Source organism: Anguilla rostrata, chromosome 11 (genome assembly GCF_018555375.3).
Source record: "Anguilla rostrata isolate EN2019 chromosome 11, ASM1855537v3, whole genome shotgun sequence".
Taxonomy (NCBI): domain Eukaryota; kingdom Metazoa; phylum Chordata; class Actinopteri; order Anguilliformes; family Anguillidae; genus Anguilla; species Anguilla rostrata.
The window spans coordinates 43,237,299-43,250,436 of NC_057943.1; the positions used below are offsets into that span (position 1 = coordinate 43,237,299).

At 46.1% G+C, this 13,138-nt stretch overlaps 1 protein-coding gene across 3 annotated transcripts in view; it reads right to left on the reverse strand.

Moving 5' to 3' along the window:
- Positions 1–12,699, reverse strand: part of inavaa (innate immunity activator a) — a 34,343-nt gene extending 21,644 nt beyond the window's left edge. The window contains exon 1 of one of the 3 annotated variants that reach the window (XM_064300199.1): positions 12,591–12,699. The gene's annotated coding sequence lies outside the window, so the exon portion shown is untranslated. Of the gene's footprint in view, positions 1–139; positions 319–12,590 lie in introns of those variants that run through there. The other 2 variants (XM_064300200.1, XM_064300198.1) reach the window with 2 other exon arrangements.
- Between the last annotated feature and the right edge of the window lie 439 nt (positions 12,700–13,138).

Consider the following 13,138-nt stretch of genomic DNA (forward strand, 5'->3'; position numbering starts at 1 on the left):
CATCGAAAAGTAAATGCACATCACGAAACTGTCAAACGAACGAAAACATCCATTTGACACAAAGACAGTCATCAATCATCTGAACATAAAAAGGCCCCATGTCCTCGAAATAAAAATAAAGGAACAGAGAAGTACTTACTTGCTACCCTAAACGGCCCCCGTTGGCGTAACGAATGAATTCTGAGTGCGGCTTCCATACAGCCAAAGTGTACTCTGACCCGCAGACGAACAGGGCTGGTCCGTCTCGTAGTGAGGTAAGGGTGTGGGGGCAGGTACCGGCTCACGTATGGGAGGGAGTGGCGAAGAGGCGCGCATACTTCAGGCTTGAGTGTGTAGAACAACACGCTCTTTTGTGTGGCGGCTCTTTAGTCTTGGCCAGCGCAGTGTAAACAAAATCCCGACACTCCGGCTGACGCAGTGTCCTTTCTCTTTTAGGTTTTTGCAGATATCTATTGAGAAAACGGTTTGTCCACTAACTTTGGAAAGTAATTTACCAATAATTAGACTTGGATGGGGGAAAAAAACAATGTTGCATGCAAGTACTAGGCTATCTATTAACTTGCAACTGCTGTATAGTGTAAAGTCATATGTAGCTTGTTATTGCCTTACAATTTGTCCGTTTGTTAACGTTATTAGTTAACGCCTTATTCGTGATAAGTGTATTTGCAGTTCATGTTTTCATACAATACATAACAGCTCAAAGCGCATCACAATAGAAAGAAACACATAACAAATCAATAAAAGACAATTACATAAAAATAATATAGCGAGATAAATTGCATACTCTAAAGTTAAATAGAAAGTAATAGCCGAATACCAGTGGGCCCAAATAAAACAATATACGAACAAAAAAGTGTGTTTTAACTTGCTCTTAAATGTTTACTGCCAGGGCAGCGTATTGCACAATCTAAGCGCACAAATCCCCGTTGTGGTGGATTAGTAAAAAGTAAGAAAATTATTAGTTTTTTCTTGGCGTTCTCTCCAGTGCATTCTGTGTCGTTCCTTTTCAACAAACGTTTTCTTTTACCCCATAAGATGGCGCTGCAACATAAAGCCATGATCCCTAGAATCACATATTTAGGCTACGGGGCCACTTTTCTATAAATGGATAGGTTTAGCCAACATAATTGTCCGAGTTGCAGCAAAAGTACACGTATCCATGCAAATTTTAAAACATCAAAAAATATCCAGATAGCATGCTTGTAGGTTACACAGGCCTAGCTGTTGCAGACTCTTTTTGCGAGGCTATTCAGCACCCGTTTCAAAATTCACGCGATTGTACAGACATAAATCGTAAAGTATTTCTGTTGAACAAATTAAATTAAAAAACGCGCATGCGCGCGCCCATATGCACTGATCATTCCCTATAAATTGGGTGCGAACATTTATTTCGCAATGAACTACACACTATCCAATTCTCCTGCCCACGACTGCCTTGGCGCACTAAACAAAGAAAGTTCGCCGCATGCTTGACTGTTCCCGTGCACGATGAATATCCAAAACCAGTTGACTGATCTGGCGTCATGGAAACGAGACGCGACGGAGCGGGTGAAGCCGTACCGCTGGGAGGAGAGTGTTTGCGGGGGCTCGACCCTCGAAAGAAAACAGATGGCGGTAGGAATGCTCTCTCTGCACCTGCTCCTCACCACATCCCACGAATTCAACAAGCACCCCTACACCACACACTGGGCCATGAAGGGTGGGGCTCTCTTATGCCACATAAGATGGATTCCAAGGGATCATATCACGCAAAATGCATCTGGCCTTGCCTTAGCTTTCACAGACCACCCAAACAAATGTCTTACTTGACTTCAAAGGAAAAATGGCCATTTTGGCTAAACTCTCAAATGTATTACAAATATGGTTATATGCAATTTCAGTGTTGATCAATTCCTTAAAATTCTGTCTTCCTAATAAAGATGTGTTTGTGTGGCCCCAGAAGTTTTTTTAAAATTTGGTCTGGAACCACTTACTTTTTCTTCCCCCTTAGCCCCCCTCACTCACCCCCCCCCCCCCCCAAACTCCATCTGCTTCATTTTGAGTGTAAAAACAGGGAATACTATTATGCCAACCACCAAATGATGAGCTGTAGTCTATTTTTAATGATTACTTTATTTTCATTTTCAAATTCCTGCCAATCATCTTGTTGAAATGCCTTCATAAATCAATACTTTCAATTTAGTAATTACATTTGAAGATAATACTGTCCCTACTCCGGCTTCCTCCCACAGTCCAAAGACATGCAGGTAGGTGAATTGGAAACTCTAAATTGCCCATAGGTATGAATGAATGGTGTGTGTGCTCGGTGATAGATTGGTGGCCTTTCCAGGGTGTATTCCTGCCTCTCACCCAATGCAAGTTGGGATAGGCTCCAGACACCCTGCCCAGGATAAGCGGGTGTCGATAATGGATGGATGGATGGATGACTGTCCCTTATAAAGTTTGGTTAAAATATTAAAAAGATTAAATTCTTTGATATTCCTCAGTAATTTCAGATAGGTTGTGATATTTAGCGATATTTTGTCCTGATATTTATAAAATATATTATATATATAAATAATGTCTTAAAAATTTAATCAGTTTTACTTGAGTATATGCTGTTCACCACAGAAATATATTGCCAATATACAAGAAAGCAAATTATTGATGACAAAGAGAAAGATAGCTATAGGTGGTGAGAATTAATTCTAGTATTATACTCAACATCAAACTCATTCTCATAGTTATGTATTATATTGTTATTAAATTGACTAATTGGCCAGGAAAAGCTAGCAGTGTGTGAGAACCTTCACATGTATACTACCTTAAATTATGACTGGATTTATAGGCCCATTGTACTCAACCCATGGACAATATCCAGCATGCACAATTGAAAAAAAAACAGCCTAATAAGCAGTTCAATGATGAGCTCAGTCAACAGAGGCAACCACCTTATAAATCAGATAACCAAATAAACCTCTGAAGAACATGCACTCTGAATATGAATATGCATATGCATTCTAAATAAGATAACCAATTGGAACCTCTAAATGAAATGTGTGTTTGTGTACATCCACAGGATCAACTTGGTAGGATTTACAAGCCGTTTTCCAGTCGGGTTTTACCCACACAAACCATTGATTTCCATCCGCTCTTTCCCTGAGCATGAGTCATGGGGGGGTGTAAAGCAACATCCTCTCCCATGAGAAAGTTCAATGGGATGTTGTTTCAGTGACCTGAGTTTCTTCTGTCATTCAGAGGGGGACCTCATGCGTGTGCTAACATGCTAATACTACTGGGACTGGCAGCCCACAAATCGGGACCCGGGTGTGCCACTAAAACAACCCCATTTTTAAAAAAAGCCCTCTTCCTAACCCCGCTATCTGTGCTATCTGCTGCGGAGGACACTATCTCCTGACACCTCCGGGGGCATTGGCTGGTGGACGTCCGGCAGACAGAGAGACTCCAGGCCAAACGGACCGAGCAGTTGCATTTGGGCGCTGGGAGGAGGTCATCCCACAGGTATCCCACAGGGCTTAGTGTTTGGACCTCTTCTCGCTTCACACACAAGCACTTGGTCCAGTTATCTGCGCTCATGGAGAGTCATTTGACTGTTATGCTGATGACACTCGACTCAACATTCTGACGTTCAAGTTCAGGCACATATATGTGCATGCCCCTTCTCCACCTGCATGCCCCTCCCTACCTGCAGCTCACCAGGAGGAGAGAGAGCTCCTCGTTCTACTGGTGAAGCGATTCCTGTCGATTGATGCTTTAATTGTTGTCAACGGCTCCACAGTATTTCTCTACTGTTTAGTGACTCCGGATGACCAGCTGAGCCTCTACTATAGCAGCCTCTCTATCCTGCAGCTTCCAAACACCAGGAGAATCTGCTCCTTCCAAACACCAAGAGAATCTGCCCCTTCCAAACACCAGGAGAATCTGCCCCTTCCAAACACCAGGAGAATCTGCTCCTTCCAAACACCAGGAGAATCTGCTCCTTCCAAACACCAGGAGAATCCGCCCCTTCCAAACACCAGGAGAATCTGCCCCTTCCAAACACCAGGAGAATCTGCTCCTTCCAAACACCAGGAGAATCCGCCCCTTCCAAACACCAGGAGAATCTGCCCCTTCCAAACACCAGGAGAATCTGCTCCTTCCAAACACCAGGAGAATCCGCTCCTTCCAAACACCAGGAGAATCCGCTCCTTCCAAACACCAGGAGAATCCGCCCCTTCCAAACACCAGGAGAATCTGCTCCTTCCAAACACCAGGAGAATCCGCTCCTTCCAAACACCAGGAGAATCCGCTCCTTCCAAACACCAGGAGAATCTGCCCCTTCCAAACACCAGGAGAATCTGCCCCTTCCAAACACCAGGAGAATCCGCTCCTTCCAAACACCAGGAGAATCCGCCCCTTCCAAACACCAGGAGAATCTGCTCCTGCCAAACACCAGGAGAATCTGCCCCTTCCAAACACCAGGAGAATCTGCCCCTTCCAAACACCAGGAGAATCTGCTCCTTCCAAACACCAAGAGAATCTGCCCCTTCCAAACACCAGGAGAATCTGCCCCTTCCAAACACCAGGAGAATCTGCTCCTTCCAAACACCAGGAGAATCTGCTCCTTCCAAACACCAGGAGAATCCGCCCCTTCCAAACACCAGGAGAATCTGCCCCTTCCAAACACCAGGAGAATCCGCTCCTTCCAAACACCAGGAGAATCCGCCCCTTCCAAACACCAGGAGAATCTGCTCCTTCCAAACACCAGGAGAATCCGCTCCTTCCAAACACCAGGAGAATCCGCTCCTTCCAAACACCAGGAGAATCCGCCCCTTCCAAACACCAGGAGAATCTGCTCCTTCCAAACACCAGGAGAATCTGCTCCTTCCAAACACCAGGAGAATCCGCTCCTTCCAAACACCAGGAGAATCTGCCCCTTCCAAACACCAGGAGAATCTGCCCCTTCCAAACACCAGGAGAATCTGCTCCTTCCAAACACCAGGAGAATCCGCCCCTTCCAAACACCAGGAGAATCTGCTCCTGCCAAACACCAGGAGAATCTGCCCCTTCCAAACACCAGGAGAATCTGCCCCTTCCAAACACCAGGAGAATCTGCCCCTTCCAAACACCAGGAGAATCTGCCCCTTCCAAACACCAGGAGAATCTGCCCCTTCCAAACACCAGAAGAATCTGCCCCTTCCAAACACAAGAGGCTAGGGAGTTACTCATCCAGGGCCTCCTAACCTCTCACCTGGACTCCTGTACCACCTTGCTGCCCGGCTGGCTTCAGGCCACTGCAGCGAGTGCAGAACGCTGATTCAGCCTGAATTCACTCCAGCCATTCCGCCATCCCGCTATTCAACACCTGTCCTCCTCTCTTCCATCACACTCTGGCCCCGCCTCTCCATCCAGCACCCTCTTGCAGCAGGCCAGCTCATCTCTGTGATTAAATGCATCTCTGTAAGTCGCTTTGGCTAAACTGCAATGGCATAACGACTGACTTATCAATTATTTGATGGGTAGTGAGTGGGCCAATGGGGATAGGGGTGAGAGGGCAGGATGGGGTCAGAGGTGAACCCCTCAGTGGGTAGAGACTCTTTAGGAGACCCTTTAGGTCACAGCGAGGAAACGGTTCCTTCCACCTTTTTTCTCCAGCCCAACAGCCCTTAACGGCTCGACTTGCTCAACCATTCTGAGCAGTCCTCCTAAACAGACCATGTGTTTGCAGGGCGTCTCTGTAGGCTGAGGGTTAGGGGATATCTATAGGACCTGTGGCTTTTCCCCCACCAGGCTCTGAGTGTGCATTCCTCCCCCCCCTTTCATCCTCACACTAATTTGAAGGTGAAAATGTGTCCTCAGCGGAAATGTTTCTCAAACGAGCCGTACAGTGGCCCCAGAAAGACACACCCACGGATCCACCATCTCCTCTCAATGTCCCCGCTGAACTGTCCCTATTGGGCCCACAGACCTCCAGCCTGCTCGTTTATCACACAGACCTCCAGCCTGCTCGTTTATCACACAGACCTCCAGCCTGCTCGTTTATCACACAGACCTCCAGCCTGCTCGTTTATCACACAGACCGCCAGCCTGCTCGTTTATCACCACACAGACCGCCAGCCTGCTCGTTTATCACCACACAGACCGCCAGCCTGCTCGTTTATCACCACACAGACCGCCAGCCTGCTCGTTTATCACACCACCCCGCTGCTCGTTTATCCACAGACCGCCAGCTGCTCGTTTATCACACAGACCCCAGCGTGCTCGTTTATCACACAGACCGCCAGCCTGCTCGTTTATCACCACACAGACCGCCAGCCTGCTCGTTTATCACCACACAGACCGCCAGCCTGCTCGTTTATCACCACACAGACCGCCAGCCTGCTCGTTTATCACCACACAGACCGCCAGCCTGCTCGTTTATCTCACAGACCACCAGCGTGCTCGTTTATCACACAGACCGCCAGCCTGCTCGTTTATCACACAGACCGCCAGCGTGCTCGTTTATCACACAGACCGCCAGCGTGCTCGTTTATCACACAGACCGCCAGCGTGCTCGTTTATCACACAGACCGCCAGCCTGCTCGTTTATCACCACACAGACCGCCAGCCTGCTCGTTTATCACCACACAGACCGCCAGCCTGCTCGTTTATCACCACACAGACCGCCAGCCTGCTCGTTTATCACACAGACCGCCAGCGTGCTCGTTTATCACACAGACCGCCAGCGTGCTCGTTTATCACCACACAGACCGCCAGCGTGCTCGTTTATCACACAGACCGCCAGCCTGCTCGTTTATCACCACACAGACCGCCAGCCTGCTCGTTTATCACCACACAGACCGCCAGCCTGCTCGTTTATCACCACACAGACCGCCAGCCTGCTCGTTTATCACCATACAGACCGCCAGCCTGCTCGTTTATCACACAGACCACCAGCCTACTCGTTTATCACACAGACCGCCAGCCTGCTCGTTTACTGCCACACAGACCACCAGCCTGCTCGTTTATCACACAGACCGCCAGCCTGCTCGTTTATCACACAAGACCGCCAGTGTGCTCGTTTATCACCACACAGACCGCCAGCGTGCTCGTTTATCACCACACCAAAGCTTGGCAACCAAACACCAGTGGGGCCAAAACTGAGAAGCAGGAAAGCTTTTTTAAGAAGTGAAGTTCTTCCATCCATCCATTATCTATACCCACTTATCCTGGGCAGGGTTGCTGGGGATGCTGGAGCCTATCCCAGCGTGCATTGGGCGAGAGGCAGGAATACACCCTGGACAAGCCGGCAATCTATCACAGGGCACACACACCATTCACTCACAATTCACTCTCACACTCATACCTACGGGCAATTTAGAGTCTCCAATTCACCTACCTGCATGTCTTTGGACTGTGGGAGGAAACTGGAGTACCTGGAGGAAACCCACGCGGACACAGGGAGAACATGCAAACTCCCCACAGAAAGGCCCAGGCCGGATTCAAACCCACAACCTTCTTGCTGTGAGGCGACAGTGCTACTGCACGGCTCCTGAGGCTTAAAACCTTTCTGTGGGAAGATGGGTGGTGGTGCTGATATTCTGGTTAAAAACCAAACAATTTCACCAAGACCAGGCCTGACTTATTTTGGTCTGGTGAGTGCTCAGAATCCATTCAGCAACATGTGTCCATTGAGCAGAAGCTGGGGAAATGTTGAGAACAATCTTAAAATCCCCAGGAAGAAAGAACAGTCACCTGCAGAATGTTTCCATTCACCACTCCTTGTTATTAGTCAGGCCGAATGCAGATAAAAAGGTCAAAAGTGCAACAGCAAACAAAAGAACAATGGATATGATAAGAGAAATACTTCTTTCAATCTCTGAAAACAGGCCCATTGGCAGGAAAGCTGGCAGCTAAATTCTCTTATATTTATGAAAGGTCATGAAAAAATACTGTGAAAAATTCAAAACAGAAATATAAATTTACAGAGCTGGCTACATTCTGCAGGCCCAAGTAAACATCTGATCTGTCATCTCAGTCTCATATCTGTCACAGGAAGATACTGTTCTTCATATCTCCTTCCTCAATCGCTCACAATAACTAATCTGCGCATCCTGCTGATGTCTTTTCCTGTTTAGTCTACAGACCCAAACAGAAGAGGGTGTGTATCCACCAAATCAACACTGCTTGAGACATAAGGCTATGACAACACAAACAAGTATGCTTTAAATACAATTTCAATCTGAAAACAGGTGTGTGTGTGTGTCTGTTTGTGTGTGCATGCGTGTCTGTGTGTGTGTGTGTGTCAAGATCGGTGTAATCCAAACACACTGTGAGCAGGGAGCTGGTGTATAACAGACTGTGAACAGGGAGCTGGTGTATAAAGCACCTGGATGTCTGAAATTGGGTGCTGTACTTATTTACACGGCCAGGCTCCTCACAATAAAGCACCCAGTAAGAGTCAGTGTCGGATTTCAATGTGGAACAGGAGTGTAGGTTGTGGTACACGTGTGGTAGTGGTGTGTGTGGTAATACACTGTGAGCAGAGGAGTGTGTGTAAAAGTGTGAAAAGGGAGCTGGTGTATAGCCTGGCAGTCAAAGGGTGCTGTACAGTTGGTAACGTCAGGCTCTGTACAATGTGGGCAGAGTCAGGTGTCTGGTACAGTGTGGGCAGAGTGAGGTGTGTGGTACAGTGTGGGCAGAGTGAGGTGTGTGGTACAGTGTGGACAGAGTGAGGTGTGTGGTACAGTGTGGACAGAGTGAGGTGTGTGGTATAGTGCGGGCAGTCAGGTGTGTGCTACAGTGTGGGTAGAGTCAGGTGCGTGGTACAGTGTGGGCAGAGTGAGGTGTGCGGTACAGTGTGGGCAGAGTGAGGTGTGCGGTACAGTGTGGGCAGAGTCAGGTGTGTGGTACAGTGTGGGCAGAGTGAGGTGTGTAGTACAGTGTGGACAGAGTGAGGTGTGTGGTATAGTGCGGGCAGTCAGGTGTGTGCTACAGTGTGGGTAGAGTCAGGTGCGTGGTACAGTGTGGGCAGAGTGAGGTGTGCGGTACAGTGTGGGCAGAGTCAGGTGTGCGGTTCAGTGTGGGCAGAGTCAGGTGTGTGGTACAGTGTGGGCAGAGTCAGGTGTGTGGTACAGTGTGGGCAGAGTGAGGTGTGCGGTACAGTGTGGGCAGAGTGAGGTGTGCGGTACAGTGTGGGCAGAGTGAGGTGTGCGGTACAGTGTGGGCAGAGTGAGGTGTGCGGTACAGTGTGGGCAGAGTGAGGTGTGTGGTACAGTGTAGCCAGAACCACATCTGTTCACATTTAAGGTTTCCCTGACTACAAGCTTATCATTGATATCCATTCATCACTGTACCCTGGCTTAAAAAGATCACAGCGCTGCAGCGGGTTTCACCCCATGTGCCTCCTTTGCCCAACTGACACTCCTTGGACCTTGACAGCCTAACTAATTTCCAGGCATTTTGGCTTCAAAGAGAAAGTGCTGAAACACAACAAACAAAAATACCATGGTGGGTTTCCAAATGAGCCCTGAATCCTAGCGGTAGCACAAGCCCAGGTCTCACCTTGAGTCTGAACTGCAGAGCTGTCTTTAAAAAAATCTTACAGTTTAAAAACGAGACCCTTAACCTTTGTCCCTTTCAAAGATTCCAAGGGTGGTTTTCTGCTGCAGTCACACTGAATTGAGGAGATAATCTCATTTGACATCTGTCAGAGCATCGAAGAGCATTAACAAGCCATTCATGAAGGGGATATAGAAGGACAAAGAGCACAGAAACACAGAGTGTGTTCTTATACACAGGTCCAGAGATCCATAAAGAACTGCCCGAGTTTGACCAAGAAGCCCCTCATTCTCTGAGGAGATGATTCCATGGCACATTTGTGAAAAAAGGAAGGAAGTAACACACTGACACCAACAACCCCAGTTCTCAAGAGAAGGGAGAACAGTTTACCCAACCAACACACTATTGTATCCTGAACTGGGGAGAATACTTCTATTTGAAACACTTTAACGCTCCAGAATAGCCAGCATTACATTTCCCACAGATTACTGACAATTTGTAGTGAAACATCAGTATTTTCACCAATATTTATTTTAAAAAAATTCTTTCTTCATTGTAAGATTGTAAGTTTTAGTAAAACATCTTTCATTGAAAATTCTCAGGAATCAGAAAAAATGGCCAGGGCACTATATCAGTGTGGTAACATTGAAAATATGTCAGAGAATCATGTATGTTGGGTAAATATTCAACAGGAATGAAAAAAATGTAAAGAAATGAAAGATGATTCCTGATGCCATTTGTAGTGTTAACAGACTGTGTGTCGCTCCCCATGCGTCAGCGAGTGAAATTGAGACGTCCTTGATTTTGGGGGGGGGGCTGCTGGTGGAAAGCAAGCGTGTAGTCTTCCTGGACAGCTATCGCACTGCACCGTGAGATCTCCACAGAGCTGTCAGCACTGAACAATAGACCCGTGCTGTTAGCTTCTCTGTGACCCGCCCCCCCCCCCCCACCAACCCTGGCGCGCCGTGGATTCCCATGCTATTCACGGTCTCTCGACTCCGCATCTGCCAGCTGCACAGAATGCCCAGATCCCAAACATGCTGCCGGCCCCAAACACCGGGGCACACTCCGACGGCAAACTGCACGGCATCGCACAGCGTCAACCCCAGACTCAGCTGTAAAATGAAGCAGCTTTTTATTTTCAAAAAAGACATAAAATTTCAAAAATGTGCTGATTGTGATTTCATTCATTCTGTTTAAAAGTCTTATATTATTTTACCTGAAAAAATTTAAAGACAAAATGAATGTGTGTACTAGCCAACCGTGGACAGTTCGAAGATCAGTTCGAAGCCTTCCAGTTGCCTTTTAGAGTACTTCATTTGCAATTTTTGTGTTCATCTGTGGGACAAAAATAGATATAGGAAATGTACATGCAATGTGTTGAGCCAAAACAGGTGCAATTTTCATTTGAATGGGCCAGTTACTTTAATCCCTGCTAGAGGGAACTCATTGCAATGCACTTTAAAACTCTTCTTCAGTCAGTTGCATAAATGCATTTGTGGCTTTCAGCTCTGATGGCTCCGGGATTGATACAGGATTGCATCAAGGCCTACTAAACCACAAGTGTAAGACCTGACCAAGAGGTCTGATTTGTGGGAATACATTGCCTATTTCACACTTGTTGTGATGGACTCTCAGGGTCCAGGCTGGCCTCAGTCAGGACATGGCATGAACTTTCCCAGCTCTTCCACAGCAACTTCACCAAAAGGAGGATCACACCCTGTTCAGCTTTCAATAACATGCACCCAAGTTTTATCTCTCCAACTCTACACGTCCTTGATCTTTCATTCGCACCAGACAGTGCTTAACCCTCTACAGTACTATATATCTGCTCTATCACTGCAATAAAATATAAAACTAAGTGACAAACGATAAGTGACAAATTGGCAAAAAAAGAGAAAAAACTGAAAGTTTTCAGAAGTGCTTGATGTACATTGTACCGGAAGCTTAAGCGTAAGCACTTCCACCACATCAATGGGTTATTCACGGTCACCGTATACTGCGTCAGATTACTTCTACTTGAATTTGAGCCATTTGTTTGAAGGTTTTGTGATAAGTAAAACTAAAAGGGAGCAAGAGACCAAAGATTATGGTGGTTTTGTTGTCTGAAGAGGGACAAAGAACATTTTCTCAACCGTTTTTCTCTATAGTGTGAACAGTAAAGTTAAGGATAAGCCACTTTCTATTAAACAGCGGTTTTACAGTCCATCCTTCAGGCCAGTTCCAGTGAGGGGTTTTCATTTTTTATCGACAGTGTGTCGGAGAACTGAAGCAGCTGGACAATTTACGATGGTCTTTTAAGAGTTTTAAAACAGCCAAACGCAAATATTTACCCAATAAAGCCTTATCAGTATGTAAGATGAAAACAGAACGTTTAGCGTTTGATGCCATGATCATAGCCCAGGACGTGGATGATCTAATCTACCTACTGTAAATACAAAAGCCTTGGACATAATCCGAGAGAACTTTGTATGTTACCACTAAAGACCCGCTGTACCAGGTTCTTTGTTGCAAATTAGAGTCTTAGAGCCATCAGAATCTTTCAACAATTTATGATGATTCACACGACGCATGCCATTATATGAACACAAACACAGAAGAAATAGGAAACGGCATTATCCCCACACACATCAATAGAAATCCACTTGGCATAGTCATCTAGTTATTTAAGGGCTAACCGCTGGAAAAGTCAAGGCTACATATAAGCACCCTATATGCAGGACAAGGTAACTTTTTTCAAACACGTATTTATGACGTAGCCACGGCGAGCAAAGTTAGATTATTGACTCCGATTTAGGCGTCATATGTCTGACTTTTGCCGGCAAGTTCTAAAATAACCTCGACTGGGCTGTCCTAATGGAAAAATATGCTGTATGGAAATTGAAATAAGGCATTTCCTTGACATGTGCTGAAAATATTAAATTTTCAGAATCCCCCGTCTTTTCCAAATCTTGTAATATGAAAATCTGACCAACGCATAAAATGTACGTTACATTTTATTTTATTTTTTCACTCGGTCAAAAAAACTACGCGCTTTCTTACTTTCTCGGGAAAATATTTGTACCACCTACCTTTTGCTGTGCTTCTTCAGAGATACGGAAAAATATGGGATAATATATATTCTTTCAATAAATCCATAAGAGCATATGACGCCAGCAGACGCTCGTCCTTTCTCGTCAGGATATTAGCTGAGCATCCCAAATGTTCCGGAGTGGGACATCTGTTTGAGGATTGTACCATTCTCTCATAATAGAAGGGGGGTTCGGGAATAATTTTTTTGGTTTTACAAGTGTGATTTTAACGCATGATTAATTTAAGTGCATAAATACAACAGCGCCACTTTTCTTGATCGTTCTTACTTAAACTGTCGACGCAGTAATAACAATAGCAATAACTATAACGGAAGTGTCATTTTCTTAATGCTTTTCCACCCCGTCTCTAAAACTCATAAAAACTCCGTCTCCCTACAAACTTTTTTTCTGTGATTGAATGAGCTTACTTCTGTAGCGCACGCCACACCGGGGGTGGCTATTGAAGCCTTAGAAACGGGAGCCTGAGTGCAGAAGAATGGATTGAAAAAAGTTTATTCAAGACACGAGTGTGCGAGACAGCTGGCTAT